Below are 6,640 nucleotides of genomic sequence, written 5' to 3'. Positions count from 1 at the left end.
GTCAACAGTTCAAATCCACCAGCCATTCCTCAGAAACCCTATACAGGGTCACTCTGAGTTGGATTTGACGATGGCACTTAACAACAGCAAAAACAACAATTTATATTGAAGCAGGTCACCAGGCCTTTTCCCCACAATTTTTATCTATTTTCAATCTTAAGAATTGTTGTGTGAATAACAGCAGAGAACCAGCACAAGTTTCAATTCTTAATTTCATCTTCAAAAGGTAACTGTCGTGTGCTTTGGCTTTTTATATATGAAAAAAAGATAAAACGCAAAAGAAATCTAGCTCTCTACCCCTGTAAGCTCCCCAAATCCCTTTCACTTTTTGTTTTCTTTCTCAGTTGAACATCTTCTCAGTATAGGGTCTGCTGTTGGTATTAACTTGAAAACAAGCCATTCTGTGTGTACACTCCTGGGAGTCTGAGGAGAATGGTTCATCTGTAAGGAGAAGGATTTACTTTCTGGAAATGCAAGGAATAGAAGGATTCATTCATCTCAGCCTCTCAGCAAAGGTGGTACTTCTAGGACACGGTATGAACATTGGTGGAGCAGGCAGCGGGCTTTCCTGGTGATGAGTGGAAGGAAACAGAATCCATGCAGAGACCTATCTCTGCAAGTGATTTGTACTTATATGTAGACACACATAGAGGCTGCTTACTCTAAAAGTAAAATGGGTTCTGGATGAATCAACACCTCAACAGATCAAGTGATGCATGGAGTAGTTATGAACTTCATTTTCCTGGAATTCCAAACTTCTTGTTTCCAGCACTCTCTTCCTGTGACTAAACTTTATAAATACTTAGAAGCACTCTTGCCCTGACTCACATTACAGGCTTGTTTCACAGTTTTACCTTTTATGAAATTTTGATGTAGAAAAAAAATTTTTTTTTCAAGTCATAACCAGTTTTATTGCAAAAAGACCTTGTATACATTTCTCAATTCTACTACCTTAATAGCTACCCAACAAGTCTGTAACATAGAGAAACATGCATCATTTTCACAATCATCCTGTGAAATGAGTGAAAGATGGAATGACTTAAGTACAAAAGCAATATATTATAAACAATTTCTTACAAAAAAAAGTCACAAATTAAACCAAAGTATTTTACAGAATTTACTACAAAACACCATAAAAATGTCCTGGTGCTTAAGCTCGCTCTCCCCATATCCCACAGGCCAGCTGGATGTCTTTGGGCATGATGGTGACTTTCCAGGCGTTGATGGCGCACAGGTTGGTGTCTTCGAACAGGCTCACCAGGTATACCTCACTGGCCTCCTGCAAGGCGCTGATGGCCTTGCTCTGGAATCTCAAGTCAGTCTTGAAGTCCTGGGCGATCTCCCGCACCAGCCTCTGGAAGGGCAGCTTCCAGATGCACACACAGCTCGGTGGCCGGCCTGTCATGATGGGGTTTCTTCACCCGCAGGTAGAGGGGGTGCTCTTTCGGGGGCCGCCTTGGTGGCCAGCTGTTTGCCGGGGGCCTTACCCCCCCCCCCCCCGGTGGATTTCTGGGCAGTCTATTTAGTTCCGGCCATTTCTCACCAAACACCTAAATCTGAGGTCGCTTCTCGGACCGCCGCCTCGCTGTTGCTGTCGCTGTCAAAAAGAGAACCGCAGTCGCCTATCCAAAAGGTGCCCCTCTGATAAACCATGAAACCACTATGCATGTTTTCTTTTTGACTACTGTCAAATTGTCCCCCAACTCATGACAACCCCATGAACAATGGAACTAAACACTGCTTCATCCCATGCCATTCTCAACATCAACTGTGGTTTGGATAGTTGTGATCTCAAGGGTTTCATTGGCTGAATTTTGGAAACAGATAAACAGGTCTTTTAAACTAGTTTGTCTAGTCTAGTTTGTCTAGTCTGGAGGGCTGCTGAAAGCTGTTTAGCATCGCAGCATTAGGTGATTTACCACTGACAGATTGTGGCTATGCATGAGCATTGGTTGGGAACTGACCCAGGTCTTCTGCATGAAAGGGGAGGAGTCTATCAGGTAACCACCACTGACTCAGGTGTCTTAGTTATCTACTGCTGCTACAACAGGCTTTAATAAAAAGAAATTTGGAGGCTAGAAGACCAAATTCAGAGTGCGGACTCTGAAGAAAGGTCCGTGTCTCCTTTCAGCATCTGTAGGCCCAGCATTACTTGGAGATCTCCCTTTGCCTTGCCATGAGTCTTTTTCTGGAACTAGGAGCTTCATAGTGCAGGGAGCCCAAGTCCAAAGGGGAACTCTACTCTTGGATCTTCTTTCTTGGTGGTGGTATATCCCTCTTCTCTGCTCACTTCTCTCTCTTTTTAAGATAAAAAAGGTTGCATACCACACCCCTGGGAATCTCCCTTACATTGGATCAAGTTTGTGTATCTCACCCTTAATCCTCTTGTTGATTGATCATATCATATTACATCATGGGGGATCATCCCATCATTGCCAAACCACTGAGAATTATGGCCAAGTCAAGCTGACACACATTTTGGGGTTACACAATTCAATCCATGGCACAGGGTTATGAATTTTTCTTACATTCTAAAGAACTGTATCTTCTGCAAATTAAGAGGAAAACATTGACAAATAAGTGGGAGAATATTTCAAACAAATATTTTTCTCATGTTTCTTGCCAGGTGGGAAAAATAAATGCTTACTATCTGAATTATCTTATTGTTTCCCATGCATCAATAACATTGCCCTAGCTAAACTGTGAAAAATCTAGTGGTCTTTGTTTCTTGAAAGACTCTTATATATCTATTAAGCCTAGTTTGGTGTTAAATATGTGATTGGGACTTAATAACTACCTGATGATTTATTAATTGGCAGAATGAGTTAGTTGTTTAAATAAGTGCCTGTTTTTCATTATTTAAATGATATGATAATAATAACAAAACAAAATCTAGACAAGGTGAAGTTAAAATGATTCAGTTCAACCCAAATCAATTCCTGTGAACATTATTTGACTACTTTAGGGCACTAGGGACCGTTTCTCTTCCTCTACCTATATATGCTCACACTTTCTAAAAGTCCTGGAGAAGGAGCACAGAAACTCAAGAGAGAAATATAGATGCTTGCACTTTCCTGAAGCATTTACTCAAAAATGTACTGACAAGACTCTTCACAATGTATTCATGATTTTTGCCAAGGGCATTGGGAACCAATGGCTGTGCAGACTGAATTCTGCACAAGGATGCTGAATGATGGGTGGGTGAGACTGCAATTCAGCATGGACTCTACTCATCACACCATGCTTCCTAATGTAGGCCTGCATCTATCTGGAGCACAGGACAACATGTGAATCACCTGTGGTCCTGACCATAGTTGCTTTAAAACTTATCCTTCAGTGAGCATCTATGTCTTTCTAGGTATGTTTGTCAATTGTGTCTATTTATTTTATAACAGGCTTACTGGGCTTTTCATGTCACTCTTGTCAAAGTGTAAGCTTGTTTACCTGTGTTACTGTCTAGAGCTGCTTCTGGAGACATGCCTAGAACTTTAAATGGGTTGCTCTAGAATTTTATCTCTTTAGATTAGATGAAGACAATGCTCTAGTCATGCAAACTGAAAGTCTTTTATTCATGGACTGAGATAAATTCATTAATTTGTAATATCAGACTTGTACATCAGCCCTATAAGACTTTAGAAATATTCAGATATGCAAAGAACATAGTTCTTAACTTTGTATCACTTTTCTTATCATTTGCTACATATTTTATCTTTAAGAAAGAGGCACAATACTTGCTTGACTTCTTTGGATTCTGGTAGTAGCACATTTAATGCTTGGGCATGCAGTTCTGACTCATTTATACATAAGACTGCCAGTTTTATGTGGGGTCCAGAACAGGAGAAGCTCTGAGGCAGGTCTAGGCTTCTATGAAAGCTATTCAGACAATTATGCCATATAATCCAGCATGAAATTCATATTCACGGCTAATAGGGATGATGTATGAAGCCTCTGGCAGGTCCTGATAGGAGAATCGCAGCATAGACCCTTAGGGCTTTGGAACATAGCCATGCCTTCTTTCACAGATAACTACTTCCCTTTTGAAAAATAGCTCCTGTCTTGCTACTGGGCCCTGATAAAACTGAAAGCTTGCTCATGTTTAATGTTTCTATGGACCCTAAATTGTCTATCATGAACTAGGTGTTATCTGACCCACCAAGCCATAAAATTGGGAGTGTGCAGTAACCTTCCATTATCATGCCTCAGGCAGGTCCTGAAAGCACAAATAAGTTTCAGGAGCAAGTGGCTTAAACTCCCATGGTACCACCTCCAGCTTCATTGTCTCCTTTCCTTCAGCCCACACCTTCAGTCTCATGGAAATATTAATGATAATAAAACAAAATAAAATTAATGAACTACATGAGATTCTGGCACTGACTGGAAGCGGGTGGTTCCAGAATTACATCCCTATTCAGGAGGTGGTTTGGTTTTTCTATTGATAACAAATCACTACAAACTTAGCAGTTTAAACAACACCCTTTAATTACCTCACTGTTCTGTAGGGTACAAGCAGTGCTTTGAATCAGCTCAGTTCAATTCAGTCATGGCCAATGAAGCAACACCGCAATGGACCCGATTTTTAAAAAGTGGATAAAATGGAACCCTTTTAATTCATGTCATTTTATGAAACTCTGGCAGTAACTCAATCTCCTGCATCCATCTCCTGAAATGGTTCTCAATGCATCTTAGGAGTCGTCCATGCCAGGACTTCGACCCGTAATCTTCCCCTCTCCAGTTAGTGTTTCGAATCACACAAATTTAAAACAAATTTGAGTGTACTTCAGTTTAGCTTTGTTAGTCATGATTGAATCTGTTTGAGCCAGTTCAAAGCCCTGGTCAGAAGCTCAGGTGGCCTTGACTGGATTCACGGTTTAAGATCTTACAAAGTCAAAAATCAATGTATCAAATGAGCTAGTCTTGTATCTGGAGGTTCTGGGGAAGAATCCACTTGCAAACTCATTGAAGCTATTGCTAGAATTCAGTTATTTGTGTTTATTAAGTGGAGGTCTTTGTTTCCTTGCTGGTTGCCAGCAAAGGGACCAATCTCTGTTCCTAGAGGCTACCCACATTCCTTCTCACATGGTCCATCCAGGTTCAAAGCTAGCAACGGCATAACAAATTCTTCTCACTTTTGTAAACTTTCTGACTTCTGCCACCAATCAAACAGAACTATCTACTTTTAAAGGCCTTGTGTGTTTAAATCAGGTCTACCTGGCTAATATCATTTTCACCATATAAAGTAACATATTCATGAAAGTGAGAGCATATATATTTACAAGTTTCATCCATGCTCAAAGGGAAAGTGATTATACAGATCATTCAAGTTTATTCTTAAAATTCTGCCAACTATAGGAATGGTCCTGAAGCACATTGGGAAGGGAAATCCTCTCAAGAAGCAGTATATATTATGACTATTCATTTTGTCTTGAAGAAGATATGGCAAAACTATGACAAAAATAGGTCATATTACTACTGGGTCCCCTGATAGAAATTGAATGCTTGACTATGTGTCACCAAGTTTCTGCTATCTGTAATCTATCCATAATTTACTGATTTATGGATTGTGGTTGTTGGTAAGTGCTGTTGAGTCAGTTCTGATGCATAGTGACCCTCTATATAGGGTTTCCAAGGAGTGGCTGGTGAATTTGACCCACCGACCTTGTGGTTCAAACTAACCTTGTGGTCCAGTGTTTTATCCCACAGCACCATACCAGGACTCCATGGATAGAATCTAATTATTACCTAATTATTATTATCCAGGACTCATGGATAGAATCTAATTATATGACTACATGGACAGATTTTGAAGGGTTTCGGAAATCTGAGGAAGTGGTACGTGGCTAGAACTTTTGGAATGAGACCAAAATTTGAGGATTTTTCTGTTGTATGCCACCAGTAGCATAGTGGTAATGAATCAGGCTGTGGACCACAAGGTCAGCAGTTCAAAACTACCAGGTGTTCCGCAGGAGAAAGATGAGGCTTTCTACTCCTGTAAAGATTTACGGCCTCGGAAACCCTGTACAGGGTCACTATGAGTCGGAACCAACTCCATGGCACAAAACCACCACCATGCCACTACTTATTGAAGGTTAACCACTACAGAAGAGATACTTACTAATCAGGTAGACAAGGTGACTTATTCTGTGAACATCAGTCAGCCTCTTACCCCAAACATTAATCTATTTTTAATGGATTCACAAATTACTTTGTTATAGCAGTAGGAAATAACAGGTTATACATGAAATTAGAAATTTAGGATTCCCTTCAATAAAAATGATCTAGCTACATTTCTACAATTCTGCTGATTGATTAGCCAGCTAATAGACCAACTTCAAGCCCCACATATGATGCCATTCACTGAGGAGAATTAATCAGCTGGTAGATTATTTTGGACTTGTTCCATCATGGAGAGTAAATTAATTTTTCTGGAATATACTTACCTATAATTTTGGATTTCCTTTCCCTATGTGTAATTTTCTGCTAGAACCAACACACATTAATCAACACCCATTAATAATCAAAACATGGAATGTATGAAATATGGTTCTAGGGAAAATAGAAGTTGTCAAAAATGAAGTACAATGCATTAAGATCGATATCTTAGGCACTGGTGAGCTAAAATGGACTGGCATTGGCCATTTTG

The 6,640-nt window shown here is 40.0% G+C and overlaps 1 pseudogene; it reads right to left on the bottom strand.

Moving 5' to 3' along the window:
* Nucleotides 1–1,150: 1,150 nt before the first annotated feature.
* LOC102831038 lies at nt 1,151–1,536 on the bottom strand (annotated as a pseudogene).
* Between the last annotated feature and the right edge of the window lie 5,104 nt (nt 1,537–6,640).

Source organism: Chrysochloris asiatica, unplaced genomic scaffold, assembly GCF_000296735.1.
Source record: "Chrysochloris asiatica unplaced genomic scaffold, ChrAsi1.0 scaffold00014, whole genome shotgun sequence".
Classification (NCBI taxonomy): domain Eukaryota; kingdom Metazoa; phylum Chordata; class Mammalia; order Afrosoricida; family Chrysochloridae; genus Chrysochloris; species Chrysochloris asiatica.
Note: the sequence above shows the minus strand (reverse complement) of the source record. Positions and strands in the feature narration are given on the sequence as shown.